Source organism: Camelus ferus, chromosome 26 (assembly GCF_009834535.1).
Source record: "Camelus ferus isolate YT-003-E chromosome 26, BCGSAC_Cfer_1.0, whole genome shotgun sequence".
Classification (NCBI taxonomy): Eukaryota; Metazoa; Chordata; class Mammalia; order Artiodactyla; family Camelidae; genus Camelus; species Camelus ferus.
This window is the reverse complement of record NC_045721.1, coordinates 19,749,079-19,770,956: the sequence shown is the minus strand read 5'-3', so window position 1 is coordinate 19,770,956 and position 21,878 is coordinate 19,749,079. Positions and strand designations below refer to the sequence as shown.

The following is a 21,878-nucleotide window of genomic DNA, read 5'->3' as shown; positions in this document are numbered from 1 at the left end:
GCTCCTCCACTCCATACTCCAAGTTGTTTCTTGGGGCATTGATGTTTAATGCATCATTCTCGCCATTAGGAAAGGTCAGCATGAGTCAAATCTGCCATGGTTTGCAGACTCCATCATAGTGGCAGCTGATTTGGGATGACTGTTTTGCCTTGGGCGAACAGGTCAGCTTTATTTTAGCCTCAACTAATGACCATGCTAAGAGTTTAACCTGAGCTGAAATTCAGCTTCCTTAATTCTGGGGTGAGGAGCAGGGAGGGACGAAAACCCTTGTGTCTTTTCCCACAGCATCAAAACTGGTCAGGCTATTACTGCAAAATGACCTAAATTTTCACCCCATCATCAAAACTTTTTCCTTACTGGTGACTTTTGTAAATTGAATCAACCACCAGTGAAGGACAGCGGCTAGAGAAGGGACATACCTGGACATGGCGCCAAGTTCTTGCATAGTTATTAGTTTTCTGATTCTGTTTGAATCAAAGTAGGGAAGGTGTTATTACTTGGGGGGATGTCAGGTGTAATCACAGATAGATAGCTCCTCTTTACAATATATATATTTGAGACAGTGGTAGCTTAGAAAACAGAACTAATTATATTTATTAGTAATTTGTATTCACCTTTCACTGGAAGGGAGTTCATAGGATGGAAGAAATATGATTGAAACTTGTGGAATGAAGATGACAAATACAAAATACTTTCTGTTGCAATATCTTGGCAAGTGGATGGATGATGATGATTATTGATGATAATGACTGTTTATATTTGACAGGAAAATAGTAATGTCCTGTTTCACCTAAGGAAAAAGGTGAAGTTCTATGGAGAATCAAAGTACCATAACAAAAAATGAGAAAATTCTATTGAAGGAATTGTAGTGTGAAGTCAAGAAGTTTCAACTTGGTATTGTAAACGGCAAATGCATTGGATTGTTTCCAGTGTTCACGCCAATTATTTTCCTGGTCATTATCACGATCATCATGTTAATCATCTTCCTCTTCATCACCATAATCATCACTATAATGTTTATCAAGTGTTCATAAAATAATTAGTATAATTTTCTAGATAACAAGTCAGCAAACTACAACCGTTGGCCCAAAGCTGTTTTTAGGTAGCGCATGAGCTAAGAATTGTTTTTATACTGTTACATGATTGAAAAAAATCAAAAGAAAAAGAATACTTTGTGACATGTGAAATCACATGTCAAATTTCATTGTCCCTAAATAAAATTTTACTGGAACGTAGCTACATCTATCACTTACAGTGTCTGTGGCTGCCCTGTTTGCTCTTCCTTCCAAACTGAGTAGTTACAACAGGCATTGTATGTTCTTGCAAAACCCAAAACATTTTCAGGCTGGCCCTATACAGACAAATTTTGACAACCTGGCCCTAGATGATCAACATTGTTTAGCACTGACTCAGGTTAACTCAAAACCAGAGTTGAAATTATTTGGCAAAATCAGGTTACTGTCTATTCTAGGAATGCTCAATTTGAGAACTTTAATTTGAGCTCTTATTAAATTGTGGAAACAGGCATGAACACAGAGAGTATGTTGACATACACACTGGCAAAACTGCTATAGATCATTTTGATTATGGCTTTCTATAAAGCCAGCATGCGTTGCCCAGAGCTGGTTTGTCCCACTAAAAAATATAAATGAATAATCGTTATTATTCTTTTTCCTTGCTTATAGAACAGTATACATGTAGTGGAACAATTCTAATTTGACTCAGGGCTATATTATAACATTCTGCTTCTCTGAAAGAAAGGTTTTTCAAGTGGAAAATTCAAATTAAGGTTTCATTTGTCATGTCTTTGTTTTTTACAGAAGAAAAGAATTTCCTATTATAGTCACAAACTTAAAATGTCCTAATAATTATAAAATATACACTAAGAAGTGGAAACGTGAAAAGAAAGAGATTTGTTCCTTAATGGTTGGCCAACATTGTAAAATGGGTAATCTCTGAAGGCCCTTTTATACTTTTCCTTGATTTACCTGCTTCCATTTATTTTCATGTTACTTCCTTTTAAAAAAATATAATTCTGTGGCACAGAAGAGCGTATCATGAAATTTAAAGCGATAGCATTTTCAGTGGTTTCCTTTAACAACAACAACCAAAAAAGATGACTAATTTCAGAATGGCTAAGCTTCGAGTAATAATTTTAGAGTCGATATTTTATCTGGTCATCTGATGAGTTGATAAATCCACTGTAATTTATTTACATTCTCCACATAATTGTAAGGATTATTTTTCAGCAACTATTCCATGAGCAGATGGTTATTTTATATGTTTATCTAAAACTTTTATGAATTATTAGAGAATGAGTGCAAATATGGGACTTTGGACATGATCCAGAATCATCATGCTTGTTAAGAAGGGTTTGCCAATTTAAATTTACATAGGTCATTCTTTTTAAGGAAGAACAGAATTAGCTATTTTTTTTTTTAAGTTTACCCTCTGCTACTTGATTCAGAAAGATGTGCCTGAGCTTTATGTTTTTCCAATAAATTTTCATTTTATTGTGTAACACTCCACTTTGCATAGATTTTTTTATTTGATTATGAGGGCTGATCTCTTGGGAAATGTTGGGGTTTTTTTTTTAATGTATTACATGTAGATAGATGTGTAAACATAAAAACCAGGATCTGTGATGTGAGGTCTTTTAAGTACGATGGTGAAAAAATAGGATCATTTTTTTTACCTCATAAAAATTATTTATTTCTTGCTCATTTGAAAGAAAAATAAGCATTTATAAAATTAGGACGTTGATAATTATGATTACTAGAACAATTTTTCATGACTCTGATTCTGTGAATGAAGAATAAAAAAAGAAAAAATCAATACATCGCTACATATAGAATCATATTATTTAAGATGACTGAACAAATGTTGATTCAAGAAGAAGCAAAGTTTTTTCCCCAAATAACTCTGGGGACAAAACAGCTAGCTACTCTCAAGTCAAGTCATCATAATATATTGTTAAGCTTTCCTTCACTCATCAATGAGAATTGAAAAACACATACAGAGACATAATAGGGATACATATTTATAGCCAAGGATGTAAATTTATGTTCAGATAAACCCCCAAACATCACTGTACAAATGAAGTACAGCTGCAGTCTTGGGGGGAAAAGGTTTAGAGAGAAAAATATATACAGTTAACTCTGTTATTATTTGCCATAATTTAAAGAAATGATCCAGTAGAAGAGGGACTCGTGTCAGTGAGCATACATCCCTGGGTTGGGGATTTATAAAATGTTAAATTATGTGGATAACTGAATAAAAGCAGATCCCCAGGAGGAAGAGGAGAACAGGAGGACTTTGTTAAAGGGTAGTTTTCCTTCTGAAATAAGACCAGTGATCCACCTAGTTTAGATCAGAAAGTAACCTGGGAAATATTATCCTGGTGGAGAGTGCCAGAGTGCATAAATTGGTGCCCTTAAGCTTCTCCCCGTGTTAGGGATTCCTCATCTTGACCACCGAGATGCACCACCACGCCTGGGCTCAGGAGTGCACTGCTTCCTCAGTATAACTTCCTCATTATAGCTACTCTGGCCCACTGAAGGATGTGAGCGGCTGTCTGGATTTCCATAATTCCTCTTTAAAAAAGAAAAAGGAAAACTTAAAGGAGAACAAATAAAACACATTTTACCCATGCCTTTTGCAATACTGGAAGACAGGCAGAAATAAATATCAAACTTTAATGGAGCTCCTGTCATTGCTACCAGCTGATGGATGCAGAGAATGGAGGAGGAGGGCTGACGTCACTCCCCTGGGAAGGGAAACCGCACAAAGTCACCCTCCAGAAAGTGCATCACTAGTTGCCAAAATAACAAACACAGGTCTGGAACTTGGTAGTTGACAGCAGCAGTGACAGAGAAGGTGCTTGAGAGTGAGCAGAGGTGGCAATCTTGAAGACATATTTCTTCCGAGAAAAAAAGAGATAAACAGAAATATGTGTAGTGCCCCTCAGAAGAATGGAAGTGACGGGAAGGAAGAAAGGCAGAGGGGAAATACTGATTCCTTAGCAATGTACATTAAGAGAGAAGCCAGACAAACACAGAACTGACAGAAGAGGGTGCCCTTGAATTAGGGACCCTGCCATGAGACACCTGGGTACATACCCCCATCCCCAAAGAAGTGAAACTATATACAAAGCTAAAGCTACTCACAGGAGGAAATAGATCATGTGATTCAGAACATCCCAGCTGGTGGAAAACAGCCACAAAGCAGAGGAGAATTGTTAACACAACACTCCCATTTACATTTAGGGTTATCAAACAAGAATTGAGAGATATTTTTAAAAGTGGAATTAGAAGTTCAAAAATTAACATCAGAAATGGTAAAAAAAAAAAAAGCAATGAAAGTTGATTAAATTCAGGAAATACATGAAAAAGAAAAGCAAAACCATCTTAGAAATAAGGACTAATTGACTAGGTCCTAAGGAAGAAAATATTCAAATGAAAATCTAATAAAAGACATCAAAGGTAGACAGGAAAGAACCAACGGAATAAAGTTGAAATAAAGGGGCAAAAAAGAATCAGAGAAAAAAAGTGATTGAAATGGAAGCTAGGCACTGAAAAATTGTGCTCTACACTGGAATTTGACACAACATTGTAAAATGACTGTAACTCAATAAAAAAAAGTTAAAAAAAAAAAAAAAGAAATGGAAGGTAGGCAAAGAAGTCCAATATGCATGTAATAGGAGAACCTGAATAAGAAAAATGAAACAGTGGAATAGAGTTAATATTTAAAACTTCCCTGGAAATTAAAGAAACCTGAGCCCTACTGTATTGAAAGGGCTCACCACGTACCTGGAGAAATTGTCATGAAGCAGTCAGCTCCAAGACGTACTGTAGTTTTCTATACTGTAAAAACAAACAAAAAGTCCTTAGAGCATCCAGGCATAGAGATCAATTTATAGGAATACAAATAACAAATATTCAGGAAGCACCATATTTCTCAAGAGCAACATTTTTAAGGAACTCAAAAAAAAAAAAAAAAACAGTATGAAGAAGAACTTTGTACTTAGAAAAAATAATTAAGACTGCAAAAAAAAAAAACTGTCTTAAATATACAAAAATTTAGAGAATACCGTATTCATAAGCCCTTCCTTATTGAGCAACTGGAAGATCAATTTCCTACAATAAGTTGTAACTGAGAAAATGTCAACAAAAAAAGTGATGGCGAACATTTAGTATGTTTAATTGTAGAAGTAAGGCCAGAATGAATATGGAAGCACTGTATATTCCGACATATTACATAGTTTGTATGTATTTTTTACTTTAGTTTCGGGCCTGTCCTTTACTGGCTTAAAATTTATTGTCTCCCCTTTATTATTTTCACCAGTCATAGCAAAAAGTCTATGAAAACTATCTGGAATTTTCCCAAATTATTGTGGTACTTAAGAGTACATTTTTATAAATTTGGATTATCTCTTACTTTTGACAGAGATGCTTATAAGTTCTCAGGTTTGGGTGTAAAGCAGTAATTGTTGCCTTGTTCTTAGAGACATGAATGGAACCGCCCCTGCATTAAAATATCATGTATTTATAATATTTTTATAAAAATACAAAATTACAGTTAGGAAAAGTGAGCTTGATGAGTGATTATTTGGAAAAGTGTTGTGGAAAGAGAAACCACAGGTATTGGATCTTGGCATTCTTAGGTTCTTCAAATTCTCAAAGAGTATTTTTAAATAAAAGGTGATTATTGGATTAATGTAAATCAATTGCATAGATTTTTATAGACAAGCAACTAAGTTACTGTTTATTGGTAGGTTTAAGCAGATCAGTAAAGCCTTTTAGTAGATCAAATGTTACCTGACAAAGGAACAGCCCTACTAAGGGACACCTATCTGAAAAGTTGGTAAATTCAAGAAAGATCTTAAATGTTTATTATCGATCAATATAAAGAGGTTAAGATATATGAGTTAGAATCAAATTGGGCCCATAAAGAATAGCTATGTTATAACATGTCAGAATGAATGAATAACTTCAGAAATGCATTCGTTTTCTTCTTTCTGTGGCATGTGTCCATGACTGTTGAATGTTTGCAGCTTATTAAGCTGTGGAACAGTGGATCCTATAGGTCTACAGGTCTGGGGAGGGGACCAGTGGCCTATCACATGAACAAGCATCTCAGGAAATTCTGGAATGGGGGAATCCATAGGCTACACTTTTGAGTAGCACTGGGCCAGGCATTCATTTTTCAAGGGAATTATAATTTTTGTATAATTCCATAACTGCTTACCTTCCAGACTTACTTTTATGTAGTCTACTGACTTAAATGACAAGGAGAAAAATCATATTGATCTAGTTAGGAAGATTGTTGAGAAATAATTGCATAAGACGGACATTCATGAATATGGTAAAGCATTCTTGGACTTAAGAAAAATCTATATGTGTGCAGATTATAAATGTAAATGAATGCATATTGACAAATAACAATTTCAACCTAAATACAGATGAGAGATGCTTATTCAATTGGAAACTCCAGAAAAGGTAATTTAAACTTTGTTCTATTGACATGCAGTCTTGAATATTAAAAACTAGTCAATTTGAAGATTATTTAACAGAGTTTTGAATAAAGCACGTAAACAATTATTTTAGGGTGTTATTTAAAGCAGTAGATCCCAACACGGGGCAGTTTTGTGCCCCAGGGGATAACCCCAATGCCTGGAGACATTTTTGGTTTCACAAGTGGGAGAGTGGTATTCCGTGTGCTCCTGATTCTAGGGAGCAGAGGCCAGAGATGATGCTAAATGTCCTGCAAGTCACAGACATCTTCTCACAGCAATACATTATGCAGCCCAAATCATCAATAGTGCCAAGATGGAAAAACTCTGCTCTACGGTTCTCTTTTAATAATCATGTGTTAGAACAATCCTGTCTAAAACAGTCAAGCTTCACTCATAAATTTTTGTAGAAAAATATTTCTAGTGCTTTAAAGGCAAAATTGTAATTTAGCAGTAAGAAAGATTTTCTGGATGAATCAAAACTCTAGATAAGTGAAATGCCATATTTCCCATAGAGTTTTTAGGTTTTTTTTTTTAACCTCATTATCATTGTACTATGTTACAGTATTACTAGCAATTTATATTACAAAATACTATGCCTTTTTTTCATCAAACCAAAGATATTCATAAGTATGCTTTTATTACATTGGCAACATTCCTATCAAAGACACAAATATCAAATGATTTATTATGATGTGATAGCGGGAGACATAAAATATTTATGGGCATAGATGTTTTCACCATCTTATGGGCAATTAAAATACACGAACAACATGAAAACATAAAATGTGTAAAGACGAGACCGGTCTTGCCATCCCTCTCATTCTTTTTACATCCATTTCCTTTCCTTTTTTAAAAAATCCTGGCTTAGAAATTTTGTTTTGTTGTGAATGTTTGAGACCTTTCGAGAAAATGACCTTCATTATAACTTAGTTCATGTTTTCAAGTGCTTTTTCCTCTTTTAACAAGGGGTGCTTATCTAAGCTTTTTAATATATGAATTTCATGATGAAATTGATACTAGTTTGACTGGATTTTATGGAGTAGCCACCCTTTAAAGGAGTTCATTTAACTCAGCTTTATTCATTATCTTCAAAAGATATTAATGTAAACGATCTAACTCAACTCTTGTGAAGAATCTCCTGGAAGAAACATAAGGCTTGTAGTCATGCCACTTAAATTAATCCTTAGCCCATCACTAACAAATTAGATAACCTTGGGTATTAAATACTTTGGGTTTCAGTTTCCACCAAACAAAGGAGAGATTGTTGTATTTAAAATGTAGACATTAGACTCACACAGTCTGGGTTTTATCCTGACTAAGCCACTTATGAAGTGTGTGACCTTGGGTGCTTTCTTTACCTCTCTAAACCTCAGTGTTACTATCTGTGAAATGGAAATTATAGTAATAGCTTCTCCCTCATAGGGTTAAATAACATAAACTTGTTAAACATTTAGACTCTTTGGCATTTAATAAAAATCATTTGTAATTATTATTAAAGCATTTTCTAAGTCTAAAATCTGGTAATTCATCAATGGATTGATTAAAAAGTTAAATATTTACATAAACCCACTGGGTATATTCATACTCAAGTATAAATAATTAAATTCTTTCAGATTATTTCTGTATGGCCTCTAAAATCTAATTCATTATACTTCTTTTTTCAATTATCAAACTGTTGTGGAGATGAAATATTGTCAACGTGTACTATTATTCATAGACATAATTTATGGGAGGAGGTGTGAGTTTCTGTTACTTGTCTATTTGCTGTACCCATTTATGGAAGAGTTTATTCATAATTCTTGATTTAATCAATATCTATTCCATCTATAGAGCCTAAAATTAATGGAAAACACACCATCTATTTGAAAATCAGCAACATAGTATAATTTGGGGAAAGAAAAATGCAATTGCATTAAGTAGCCATGAGACACATTGGAATGTTTAGTGGCAGTGCCCAAATGGAGTGAGATTAGATAAAATCTAATTCTTGAATATGCAACTTGGGGGTGTGGGGAGATGTTGGAAGGTCCGTAAACATCATTGTGCTATTTAAAGATTTTTGAGGGAAGGTTTTAAAAATTACAGTGTAGAAGAGAAGGTTGAGAGGTTACATAAATTAAAAAATAATTTACAGAGAATGGTGCCTATTCGTAATATTGTCGAAAACAAATTGGCTTATGTTACGATTGAAAAAAAGTTGTGATTTGATGCAATGAACTGTGGTAAGACTAACACTTGCCCGAACTATCTTAAGACTGAGGAAGTATAAAGATAGATATGTTCTCATCTTTGCATTCAAGAAATGTATAAGCTAATGTGATGGAAAATATACACACATATTCCCAGAAACACTCTCTGACAGTCAGTGCATCGACACTTGAGACGATTCTCATTACAATTAATAGAAACTATGTATTAAGAAGTTACTATTTGTCAAGCACTCTGTGAACAGTGTATAAGCATTACCTCTTTTAATCCTCACAGTAATCCTACAAAGAAGATAGTATTGTCATCCCGACGTAACAGGTGATAAAACTAAGGATCCAGTTAAGAATCTTGGCCAACATCACAGATGCAGTAACGAAGGAGTGAGGGCTCAGTCCAGGTGCCTGGAACCTCAAAGCTCTTAGACGTGGCCCATGTAGAGAGCAGCGTGTTAGAGGAATGCTCTGTAGGATGTGACCCATTCTGATTAGGAAGGCTCTGTGGGACACTAAACTTTAATGTGTGGCTTTAAACATGTGAAGAATTTCTGCAGAAATAGAGAGGAAGGAAGGAATTCGACCATGAGAAAAGGCATGAGTAAGGCACATGGATGAGAAATGCAGAATATGTTGGGTGATCTTGTAGGAATGTTGGCTATCTGGATGATGGGGAGAGAATCAAAGTGTAGGAGGTGATGCAATGGGAAATTTAATCATTAAATGTGTCATTTAGACTGCTTTCTCAAGGCCACTGAATTCTAAGAAGTGAATTTGGCCAAGGTATTTCCTCAATACAATAGAGGCTGTTATGTGAGGATCACTGTCAGAAGGGGCCAGTGTCAATGATGGGAGGGTGCCAATCCCTCCTGCAGACAAACACAGTCTGCCTTCTCCTCCCCAGAGATGCCCAGTGGGTGCACTCTGCTTCTCTGCCCTTTGACTGAGAAACAGCTCTCTTCTGCTCTCAACAGTCTTTTATCATAATGCTTCTAAAACTTAAATGTGCATACCATTCAACTGAGTGTCTTTTTTAAATGCAGATTGTTAAGCGCAGATTTTGCTTTAGTAGGTCTGAGATTCTGCATTTCTTCTTTTTTTTTAAATTGACATATAGTTGATTTACAATGTTATGTTTGTTTCTGGTGTACAGCACAGTGATTCAGTTATACATGTATATATATTCTTTTTCATTATAGATTAGTACAAGATATTGAATATAGTTCCCTGTGCTATATAGTAAGATTTTGTTGTTTATCCACTTTATATATGGTACTTTGTATCTGCTAATCCCAAACTCCTAATTTATCCCTCCCCCACCTTCCCCTTTGGTAACTGTAAGTTTGTTTTCTATGTCTGTAGGTCTGTTTCCATTTTGTAAATTAGTTCATTTGTGTCATTTTTTTAGATTCCACATGTAAGTGATATTGTATGATATTTGTCTTTGACTTACTTCACTGAGTATGATAATCTCTAGGTCCATACATGTTGCTGCAAACTGCATTATTTCATTCTTTTTTATGGCTGAGTAGTATTCAATTATGTGTATATATAATGATATATATATATATGTGTGTGTGTGTGTGTGTATGGATCATATATGTGTGTGTGTATATATATCATATATATATTTGTATGTATATATTTATCATATCTTCTTTATCCAATCATCTGTTGATGGACATTTAGGTTGCCTTCCACATCTTGGCTATTATAAATAGTGCTGCTATGAACACTGGAGTGCATGTATCTTTTCAAATTAGAGTTTTCTCCAAATATATTACCAGGAGTGGGATTGCTAGATCATATGGTAACTCTGTTTTTAGTTTTGTAAGGAATCTCCATACTGTTTTCCACGGTGCATGCACCAAATTACATCCCCACCAGCAATGTGGGAGGGTTCCTCTTCAGCATTTATTGTTTGTGGAGATTTTAATGGTGGCCATTCTGATCTGTGTGAGATGACACCTCACTGTAGTTTTGATTTGCATTTCTCTGATAATTAGCAATACTGAGCATGCGATTCTGCATTTCTAACAAGCTCCCAGCCACGCCCACGCTGCCAATCTCTAGGACCCCATTTTGCAAGGCAAAGCTTCGGTGCACAGCAGGAAGAACTGCTTACCAAACTGTTCTCTCAAATTGTAAAGATGCTTTACTTGCCTTAGTCAAAACCCGTTCCTGCCCAAAACATCTGGGCGAATGTTCTGAAGTAACTTCTCTGTGTTCTTTAAGGCAGGAAAGCATAGCCAACATTCAAATGTAATGGATGCTTTAATATAGGCACTGAAATGTTTTTTAATATCACATTAATTAAGTAAATGGATAATGCCTAGTGTGCAACAGGTGTGCAACAAATAAAGTACTTATGATGCTGTACCCAATAATGATTTTAAAAATAGAAAACCTCTTTTCAAACCATATGAGCTAATAGGAAAAAAGTGATACACTCTACCTCCATTCCTAAACATGTGAGGAGAATAACTGTTTAGAATACTCTGATTTTCTAGAATTCTTCATGTGTAACTTCATGCAGAAGCAACTTCATGCAGTGTAGTAGCTTCACTGAGGAATTTTATCTCTGCAGTTCCTAGTTTTTCAACCTAAATGAAAATATACTCAGTTCTGACTTTTAGGGGAGCAGTTCATTTCTCAGATACTGGACTTAGACAATGAGTGTCCTAAAGAATACTTTTTTTGAAAAACCAAATGAAATGACAGCAACATTAAAGATACCACAGACTTTGGTTCTTTTTTAAGATGGACCTACTTTGGATTACATACGTTGTCTGAGTTTTCACCTCACTACCCGGGAAGACAGTAGGGACCACCACGAGGTCATCTGGGACCTCACTGACGTCTGGCACAGAGCGCCCTGTGGTTCTTCTTGAAACCTTTAGATAAGTAGATTAGTCAACATTCCCGGGTAACGTATTTCATTATCTCAAAGACACTTAGGGACATAGGGCATCCCCCCCCAAAAAATTGCCTCCACTCTACTCTAAATCCTTTTCTTTTGTTCTGCTCTCATCCAACACAGAAGACAGCTGCTTGCCGGCACCCACACGGTCTCCTGTGAGTACCTGATTATTGTTGTCAAGCACTCACCCTGGCTTTGCTTCTTCAGGTTGAATCTCAGCCCCTTAGTCCTTCCTCAAAAACTCCTTAGCCCGAGGAGTATCTCCTTTTTCTTTTTTCTTTTTTTTTTTTTTACTTTGCGTCAACATCAGATAGACTCAAAATTATGTATTTTGCTTTACCTAGTGGAGTCGCAGATCAGTCATGGAACTCTTAAGGCCTTAACCAAGGGCAGTGCAGTGAAAGTACCTGCTTTGTAGAACAGGCTCCTGTGTCTACATCCCGGAATCCTGTTAGTATTTGCTACAGTGGCTATCAGGAGTTCAGCTGCCGCTCAGGACGGGCCTATTTATAAACTGATAGACCTGAGACTCGAAATCTACCTTGAAGGTCGCCTGGCCCAACCTTCCCGTACAGAAATGCTCACAATTGAAATTACCTTCTATTCTAGGTCACAAGGTTTTGATTGTTGAGCTTAGATCTCTTAACTTGGAGTCATTCACCTCTTGGCCCTACCTGTACTGAATTAGTGACTTATCCAGAGTTGTGACCCTGAAACAGACTTCTCTACACTGGTAAAGTCTGTTGCAGCAATATCAGTGCATGTTTCCTAGGAGAGTAGTAAGTACTTCTGTCCTTTTACATCGTGGTTATAACGACTACCTCCTTAACTTCACAAAGTCCTTTTAAAAATCAGGACACTGGATGAGAACCATAATGTTTGGTTGTAAGGGGCACTGGGAGGCTGTTCTCTCCAACTCCCTGCTTGAGTGTCCTCTGCCGTAACCCCCACAAGTCAGTTGTCACTGAGCCTCTCTTTCCTTGGTGTGAATCTCAGTGGTTCATTTCAATCTAGGACGATTCTAATTCTTAAAAAGTTCTCCTAAGCTAAGCCCAAATCTGCCTCCACTTAACTATCACTTGCTAATCTTAGTTTCAAAGGATCCCTGTGACTTTGTAAGCACCTACTATGTGCTAAAAACCTGCAAGTCCTCCAGCTGAGGTCATGACCCCCACCTGTCCCTCCCTTCTCTGGACCGAGTCCTTTCAGCTGTGGTAAGAGGCTGGGCAGAGCGTTGGCTTCACCCGTGTAAGACCGCGGCTTTCCTCGCTCTTGACAGTGAACTTCTGTCAGGACAGTGAAGGTCATGGGGACCACTGTGGCCGGTACATCATCCTGATTCAGTTAAAGACAACATCTGCTTAAACCTCTGATTTTTGCTCTGCAAAAACTGCTATTCTATTCTTTCTAGGAATGATTTCCCCCTTCTTACTATATGCAGTTGTTTCTGTGAGCATACCGACTATGTTTTCTACCAAGTTCTTGATAAACTATCCAACAGGAAGGGCTGAAGACAGGCTGCCGCCCGGCTGTGGATTCCTCTGTTATCAGTGGGTGCTGAACCACACTAAACCCTGGTTTGGAGTTTGGTCATTTGCACGATTCCAAATTCACCTTTACCAGTTTGTTGCCCAACCTACATAAAACCTCAGCTTTACCAGATAACCTTGATTTTTTTTTTTAATTGACAAGTTAAACCTCCATGATTATGTTGGGTGAACATATGCTGATTCCTGTATAAATTGCTTCATTGTTTCAGAAATCACTGAGTATACTTTAATAATACTATATAGAAATTATCAAATATGCATCAAATGGGTGTGTATACTTTCTGGTAGTCTCTTCCTTCCCATTTTTAAAAATTATAACAGCTGCTCCATTCAATATTTTTATAGATTATACTCCATTTAAAGTTATTACAAAATAGAGGCTGCATTTCCCTGTGCTGTAAATATATCTTTGTTGCTTATTTATTTTATACATAGTAGTTCCTAGCTCTTAATCCTCTAGTCCTGTCTTGCCCCTCCCTCGACCCTCTCCCCACGAGTAACCACTACTTTGCTCTTTATATCTGCGAGTCTATTCTCTTGTTATAGACACTCATTCGTTTTATTTTTTAGGTTCCATATATAGGTAGTTACATAGAGTATTCGTCTTTCTCTGCCTGACTTCTTTTACGAAGCATAATACTCTCTAGTTCCATCCACGTTGTTGCAAATGGCAGAATTTCATTCTTTTTTTATGACAATTGATCTTTGTACTCTAAAACACAACTGACTTGGGACAGGAGCCTTGGCTCATTACTATAACACAGTTAAACTTCCTTTGACGTTCTCTTCACTTATGCTGGAACTAAGCTCTCTCTTTCTGCCCAGGAGCCAAACCAAAAGAGAAAAAGGAAGTGTTCACTCGACAGTTTAAATTAAACTTTTATTATATATCAGGTATTATTCATATTTCATTTCATTTCTGCATTTCTTTTTTTTATAGAAATTGATAATAAACCCATGGGGGGAAAACTCTCTTTTTACAACTTCTATCCCCTGTGTAGCATAATGTTTCCTTTAATAGCACTTGTTTATAGAGCATATAACACAGGTTTAAAGTATTTTCATATAAATTACCTAACTCAATGCTGACAGAATTTCTACTACATAGATATCTCTTTATTTATAGATGTAGAATCTGAGTTTCCTTGAAAGTAAGTGAACTGCTAAAAATTCCACAGTACTTCAAAGGCAGGGGGAAAAAAAAGGATGATCTCAAATCTAATGCTTTCTTCACAGATCACATCGACCTACCTAACAAATTTTTCTTATTTTCAATTTGAATCAATATTTACTAGTGTATAGCCATTTATATTAGTATTAGTAATTTCACTATAAGAAATGATAGTGTTGGTAATTTTATTATTAGAATTCCATTTTTGCGAAGTTTCCTCTTTGATCTGTCTACCCTTTCAGAGACTCAGAATTCGAAAGATGATCAACTTTTTATCTGATTAAAAATAAAAAGTTTTCCTGCCATTTAGGCCGTATGCCTGGTCCTGCCCCGTGTCCTTGGCCTGACTCGGGGTCTTTGTGATGGGACGGCCGCTTTCTCATAGTTCCGTTGCTTCCATTTCATTAGTCAGTTTTGACTTGAAAGTCAGAATTTGATCCAGAAATAAGTCTTCTCATCCTCTGCTCAGACACCCTTAGCAGAAGGCGAGATGAGCGTCCTCAGAACCTTTGCTCTGAGCTGGATCACGAAATTTAATTCACGCTTCACCTTTCACAAAGAAATACAAAGAGAAAGGTAGTTCACGTAAGCAGCATCCATTTCTCTGAATAAAATTACCTCTGTTTCTGTAACCTTCTCTGTTTTTATCCAAGAGTTGCTTACAGGCATCCCACCCCTAGGCTGGTGGATGTTTTTACTGAGCGTGCGAGTCAGGGTTCAGTCAGGCTGGTGGAGCCGCTGTCAGTGCCGTGGAGTAACGGATTATCATAGGCGTTCAGTCTGCCGTAACCGAGGCAGAAGCAGGGCTGCTTGGAGGAAGAGCCAGGCCTAGAGCCAAGCACATCCAGCTTCCGGAGGTAATGAACACGTCGGTGGAGGTTTCATTCACGCATCTGGCGGTGCGCCTGGCGTTGCTGTTGGTGAGCATGGCCAGCGGTTAAGAGAAGAACTGGAGCTGGGAAATAAGGACAAACTGGAATCCACTGTCACCTCTGCCTCTGTTCTAACAGCTTCCAACCACACTGCTCTTCAGAGAGCAAAGGCTGCTGCTTCCCTTTTACCTTCCAAATCTTGATCAGTTTTCCCTTTTTGCCAATTCTAAACCAGAACCATACAGGGAAGTGAATCTCGGGAAGTACAGTTCCAGCTTCGCCAGGTTGACACAGGACAGAGCCACCATACTGAGATATATCTGAATGTCAAGTCTTCTACCAGTTCTGATTCCTTCGCACATGTTTTCAATTTTCTTTTGTAATTTTGATTTTATTGTATTATACTTTCATTTTTTAATGAAAGTATAATTGGTGTATATAAGTTATAGGTGTACAATCAGTGATTCACAATTTTTAAAGGTTATACTCCATTTGTAGTTATTATAAAATATCAGCTCTATTCCCCATGTTGTACAATATATCCTTGTAGCTTATTTTATACATAATAGTTTGTACCTCTTAATCCCCTACCTCTATATTGTCCCTCTTCCTTCCCTCTCCCCACTTGTAACCACTAGTTTGTTCTCTATGTCTGTGTCTGTTTCTTTTTCATTAAATTCACTAGTTTGTTGCATTTTTTAGACTCCACATATAAGTGATATCATGCAGTATTTGTCCTTCTTTCTCTGACTTATTTCACTTAGCTTAATACCCACCAAGTCCATCCATGTTGTTGCAAATGGTAAAATTTTATTCTTTTTTATGGCTGAGTAGTATTCCTGTGTATGTGTGTGTGTCTGTGTTTTATTTACTAACAATGTTAATAATGCTGCTGTGAACATTGGGGTGCATACATATTTTCAAATTTGTGATTTTGTTTTTTTCGGATATATACCCAGGAGTGGAATTGCTGGGTCATACGGTAGTTTTTATTTCAACTTTTTGAGAAATCTCCATAGTGTTCTCCATAGTGGCTGCACCAATTTGCATTCTCAGCAAGTGTGTACAAGGATTCCCTTTTCTCCACATCCCATCAACATTTGTTATTTGTGTTCTTTTTGATGATAGCCATCCTTAGAGGTGTTAGGTTCTGTCTGTAACCTATAATATTGTATATCAATTCTACTTCAGTTTAAAAAATATGTATATATAATATACATGTGTGTGTGTGTGTGTGTGTGTGTGTGTGTGTGTGTGTGTGTATACACTCTAAACCATATAGCAAATGCCTATCTTGTATCTGTCTCTTTTGACTACACTGTTTTCTTCTGTGCTTTAGTGACCAATCCCTGCGACATTACCACACTATTCTAGGTCTGTAGAGACATTTACTGTGTCTCTGTAACACATTTTAAAATCTAGTAAGGGAATTTCTCCCTGTACGTTGGCACTGTTCCTCCTTTTCATGGTTATGGTCATGTAGCTCCTCTTCCAGATGAATTTCAGGATTCTTCTATCTTTGCTCTCACCCTACACATGTTCTATTAAAATTTTATCAGAATTGCATTCAGCTTTTAGATTTCATGGGAAGAGTTTTTTTTTTTTCCTTTAAACTATTGAATATTCAGAACAACAACAAATATATATATAGCTTTAGCTGGCATAATTTTAAAGTAAATTTTAATTTACTAGATTACTGGTGGTCATGGTTATTGTTGCTATTGTGAATGAGTTTTCTTTTTATAATTTATTTTCTAACCAATTATTACTTTTAGTATGTTAAAATTGAATTTGGCTAACTCATTGGACTCTACTTTCCTAGTATTTTTCAGATGATTCTTTAAAGATAAAAATCATAGCATTTTCAAAAATGTGCTTTTAGGTTTATGTTTCAGTACTTATACTTCGAATTTGCTTTTCTTATCCTATTGCTGCGTCCAAGGCAAGCAGCATAGTAGAGCTCAGTGGCTGCAGTACTGGCTGTCCTTGTGCTGTTCTTTACTCTAATGAAAACGGTTCTCTTACTTTACCACTAAGTGAACTGTAGTTTTCTGAAACATGCCCTTTATTACTTATGGGATATACCTTCTCTATGTTTACAGAGTTTTTGTTTTGACTTTAATTAGAAATGAATGGTCAGTTTTACCAAAGGCTTTTTCAGTATCTATGAAAATAATCATGTTATTTTTGTCCCTGACCTCTTCAATATATTATATTAATTAAATACTTGAATTCTCATTCTTTCTGCATTCTCACAATAAAACCTATTTCATCATAGCCTTTTCTTCATTATATTGTTAGATTAGATTTGCCAGTGTTTTATTTGTAGTTTCTCTGCCTTATATTCACAAGTAACATGGGTGAACAGTTTTGGGGTTTGTTTTTCTCTCTGTTGTGTGTTTGTTTTACAGTCAGTCCAGCCTTGTTAAATGAATTGGAAAGCCTTCCAATTATTTATGTTTTGTCCTTTCCCAGTATTTCCTCCTGTGAATTCCTGGGCATCAAGTTCATTGTTTTTTGAATTTTCACTCTCTAAAAAAAATTTTTTATGGGTAAGATTTTTCATTAAAAAAAAAAAAAGCCTCTGGGTAAATACTCCCTGCCTGTTTCCCATGTGGGGTTGTATTATTTCAGGCCAAGAGGCAATTATCCCATGAGATAATCCATGATTAAAAAATACACACACACTACTCCATTGCCCATAGCCATTTTAAAGTTTATTCAACTAACACTTTCTGCTGAGTGTGTAAGGAGTATTGTAATGGGGCCTAAGGTGTGGGGAATAAATTGTTTTAAGATGAACTTGAAAGGTATCATCTGGCCTTTAGAAACTTAAAACGTGTTTGGAGCAATGACATGTACTCCTGAAATAATTTAATGAGCGTACAAATAAATGCATCCATAGTACTTCATGATAAAGCGTAAAATAAGTATGGAAATGCACAGGGGATGTGCCCAAGTGCTGAGTGACAAAAGTTAAAAGGAATTAGTCAGAAAATGCTGAAGAGGAGAGGAGTTCTGAGCTGAATATTGAATTAGGGGGGATACACATGAAGTGGGAGCCATGAGATGGTGTTTTGAATGGTGTGTGAAAAGGCCAGAAGACAGTTCTAAGCAGATCCGTGGGTAGATGACAATATATAAATTCATTTCTCTGCAGCTAAAGGAGGCATTTTTAAAAGCATAATAAGGGAAACCAGAGAGCACGATACGGCAATCCTATGGTAGTGCCAGCGGTCACGACCCCGCAAGTCCCAGGTATTTTCAGACTGTCTCCTGATGGTCCCCTGGGCTGTTTCAGGATGCAGAGAGAGGTAGGCCAGCTGTGGGATACCTACACAACTTGGCTGCAAGTTGGCCTTGGAGTTACATATGTTATCATAATGAATATGAACACATACGCGAACATACCACACACACGCACACGTGTTCTGTTTCCAAGGAAAGTGGGACGGTCTTACAGTGTCCTACTGTGGGAGCAGGGGAACTATTTTCATTGACAAGTATGACTCAAGTGTCATCATATATAAATGAAGCAAAGCCCGAGGATAAACTAAAGCCATGAGGGCTAGAAAGACTCCTCAGTGTAAGGAAAAGCCTCTGTCTGAGATCACTGTCTCCCCTTTGTGCCTCCGTGTTTAAGTTAAACCGTAAGAAACGGTCATTAAAAACAAAGGAAAGGAAACAGGAAACCTCTGTCCGATATTATCACATCGTTTTTGTGATTCCATACTTGTGCCAAACCGTGAGAAGCACGAAGGGGGAGATGGTACACCAGTTGAATTCTCAGAGAGCTCTCCTGTGTGAAAAAAAACAGCCTGGTAATGATGAATTATTAATGTTGAAACCTACACACTTTAAACTGTTATCTACAGAAATATGGCCTCTTTTGCACAGTCACGTGGCACCAACGGCCACGGTATTTTGTGAGAACCATAGATATCGTAAAAGTGCACAGAGATAAATCTGCTTTCAGCTGCCACGGACTGAAAAAGGGCTCGCTAGGTATTGAAGAATGTTGTGACAAATAAGAGTTACCTTTATCACGTGGGAAGCTCTTGTGTCCCCTTTAAAGAGAGGTCTAATGAGGGAGACCATGTGGATCTGAATTTGAAGTTTATTGTTGCCTTGGCCTCCTCTGATCTTGAGTGATTGTTTTCAATAATATGCATTAAGCAGTTAGCATCGTGTTAGCGACTAAGCCCTTGATGAATGGTAGATCTTTTATTTTCTTGCTTATCATTAAAGTAATGACTTACGGAGCCCTTGCTAAATGCCAAGCACAGAGCTAAGCACTTCACACACGTCTCCTTGCTTACTACCCCAATTTCATGAACGGAAATTTCCCCAAAGAAACACACTTAGGAAGGGGAGGAGCCAGGATCTGAAGGATGCTGTTTGGCTACATCGCCAATACTGTTTCACTGTTTCTGGGTACCGTGTAGAAAATGTCTCTGAGCCTTTCATTCTGACCGTATGCCATCTGCTTGCCACCAGCTCCACCTCTGGCCAACTCCAGTTGTTACTCATTTTGATGTTTAGAGGTAAAGCAAGGCCTGAACTCTGTTGGGATGCTGACAGGGTCATAGCTAAGGTGGCTCACTTTTGTGGAACAGGATAGAAAGTCCACGCACTTATGGTCAATTAATCTACGACAAAGAAGGCAAGAATATACAATGGAGAAAAGACAGTCTCTTTAATAAGTGGTGCTGGGAAAACTGGACAGCTGCCTGTAAAAGACTGACATTAGAACATTCTCTAACACCATATACAAAAATAAATTCAAAATGGATTAAAGACTTAAATGTAAGACCAGATACTATAAAACTCCTAGAGGAAAACACAGGCAGAACACTCTTGGACATGAATCACAGCGATGTATTTTGTGAACCAGCTCCTGGAGTAACGGAAATAAAAGCGAAAATAAACAAATGGGATCTAATTTTTAAAATAAATAAATAAAATTAAGTGGCTCACTTTTCTCCACTTAGGGCAAACAATCTGATTTGCTGAGCATTAGATGAAAAGTTGTTCCTAAGAACATTTTCAAGATTGTGTCTTTAATGTGATGCTTTTTGGAAGCAAATTCTAATAATAATTAATTTGCATTGTACGTATTATCAGTTACCATTTAGTTTCATCCTATCAGTTATCATGTTAGTTTCTCCCATGGTTAAAGTCGAGACAGTGGAAGTTACAAACTACGACACTTGTCTTCAAGGATAAGAAAGGAAATATAAAGAGAAATTTGACGACTTATGAGTAGAAAGAAATAACATATTTCTTAACAGAGAAGCAAAGATGATGGAAGTAAATGCATCCATCCCATCAGACATTTATCATTCTCCTTTCTTAGTTAATTCTTAACATTCTTAGGCAAAGACCATTAAAACCAATCAGAGGCTTCCAGAATCAAGAAATGGTCCTGGACTGGACTGTATTCTTCTTAATCTGTGTTCGAGGAATGAGGAGGCCGTCTTCAGCTCTCACTGAGAATATTCCTCTAGAATGGACATGTCTAGTGATATTTTGAGGCAAGTGACCTTTTCCTGCTTTCTCTGTGTCAGAGCCTTTACTGGGTCCTGAGGTTCAACGATGAATGAGAGCAGCCTCCTGTCCTCCAGCCACTGAGTCTGGCTGTGGGCACAATTATGGGGAAAAAAAAAAAGATTGCATTAACACATGATAAATGCCCCTGTTAGAGGTACAGATGTACAGAATGCCTGGAAATCCTGAAAAGGGAGTGATCCAGTTTCCCTAGGAAGAGAGTCACCCTAAAATGGCCAGTTTTTAAAGCCCAGGAACTAGGTAAGATAGTGAACTACAAATGAGCAAATCGCCTTGAATAAAAGAACCGTGTCTTCAACGTCATTGTTTTGTTTGCAAGAAACATGGGTGTCTCTCAGCTACTGAAGTTTCTGTTGTCTTTATGCCTGGGTCTGTATTGTTTCTAATGCCATATGTACAAGATACATTTTATGAATCCTTTTAAATCCTTCATATGTTCCCACTTCATAAAATCATGAAAATTTAAAATAATTTTTGAAGTTTCTACCTTTTTTGATTTTACTCATAATAGCAAAGATTGAATTACAAGCAGAATGAAAATCATGATTAAAAAAAAATGAAGCAAGGGACAGGTATAGCTCAAGAGGTAGAGCACATGCTTAGTGTGCTTGAGGTCCTGGGTTCAATCCCCAGTACCTCCTCTAACAGTAAATAAATAAGTAAACCTAATTACCCCCCCCCCCACCAAAAAATAAAATAAATTTAAAAAATGAAGCAGGAAAATAAAATTGGGCCTCTGGTGTGGTATTTTAAACGATGTGTTAATTCCTTTCCTTAACATGACTTCTGACCATTTTGATGCTGGAATATAAGTCCCAGAAAAGAAATAAAAATAAGAGTTGTCATTGTGGCCTCCCTTTTACCCCCCACTCTCTCTGCCTGCCCGATAACTTGAAGAAAGGAGAGAGGAAACTGCATGGAACGGTAAGGAATTGGCTATCTTCTGGAGCTCTGTTGAGTGTGAATGCAATTTTACTCAATTACGCCTTAAACAACTGATGCGGGCAAATGTGGTCCATGCACTGGAGACCCTTATTATATCTAATATAAAATACTTAATTGCTTCCAAATGAAGCTCAAAC

At 36.9% G+C, this 21,878-nt stretch overlaps 1 long non-coding RNA gene across 1 annotated transcript; it reads right to left on the bottom strand.

Annotated features, from left to right (window-relative positions):
- Positions 1-1,271: 1,271 nt before the first annotated feature.
- On the bottom strand, positions 1,272-21,657 carry LOC116660034. Its single transcript, XR_004315387.1, has 3 exons — positions 21,581-21,657; positions 13,095-13,097; positions 1,272-1,282 (listed from the first exon to the last, which is right to left on the bottom strand). It is a non-coding gene; the product is annotated as an uncharacterized LOC116660034 (long non-coding RNA).
- Positions 21,658-21,878: the final 221 nt, after the last annotated feature.